The sequence below is a fragment of the Littorina saxatilis genome, linkage group LG7 (assembly GCF_037325665.1).
Source record: "Littorina saxatilis isolate snail1 linkage group LG7, US_GU_Lsax_2.0, whole genome shotgun sequence".
NCBI lineage: Eukaryota > Metazoa > Mollusca > Gastropoda > Littorinimorpha > Littorinidae > Littorina > Littorina saxatilis.
In genome coordinates, this window is record NC_090251.1 from 30229256 (window position 1) to 30229939 (window position 684).

Below are 684 nucleotides of genomic sequence, written 5' to 3' on the forward strand. Positions count from 1 at the left end.
CCGAAATAAAGGAAAGTAGACAAAGATGAGATCATCCTGGCTTCTCTTTCATCGGGGAAACTTTAATGCATGTATAAAGACTAATTATGCCGCTCCGAAGACAATGTTTCACATCTTTAGTTGCTAGGATATTTCTTGCCATAACAAACTTTTTCCGCGGTCATTTAGAACTTTTGCAATCACAGTAGAGGCAAATTTAGTTCTAATCTCCGCGTTTATAATTAAGGCAAACAAATAATAGAATTGTTTTATTTGTTTGTTTTAAATCGTTCGTTTTTCAATTCTTCATTTAGCCGACAAGGTTGTTCCCTTCTACTGCATGGCTTTTGTCGTTTAAGAATGCATTTTTGCAATAAAAAGCATGTTAAACCAGCAATAGTCGGAATTTTCTGTCAATCATTCAGCACTTTATTGACATATATATTTAAGCCACGACGTCATTCGTCTCGCAGACTAAACTGATGGTGTGACGGCGAACGCAAGAAGAAGAAGAAGACATATATATTTAACAATTTTTTAGACTGGATTATTTCTGTCAAAACATTCTACGCTGAAAACATGCTACCGTGTTTTTAATGTTTCATTTGTAAATAATCATTCATCGAGTCGTGTCAAAGACTTAAATTTAGTCTTTTTTTCCATCTTAACTTTCAGTTATTCTCCAATAGAGAAAGTGTGTCTTGA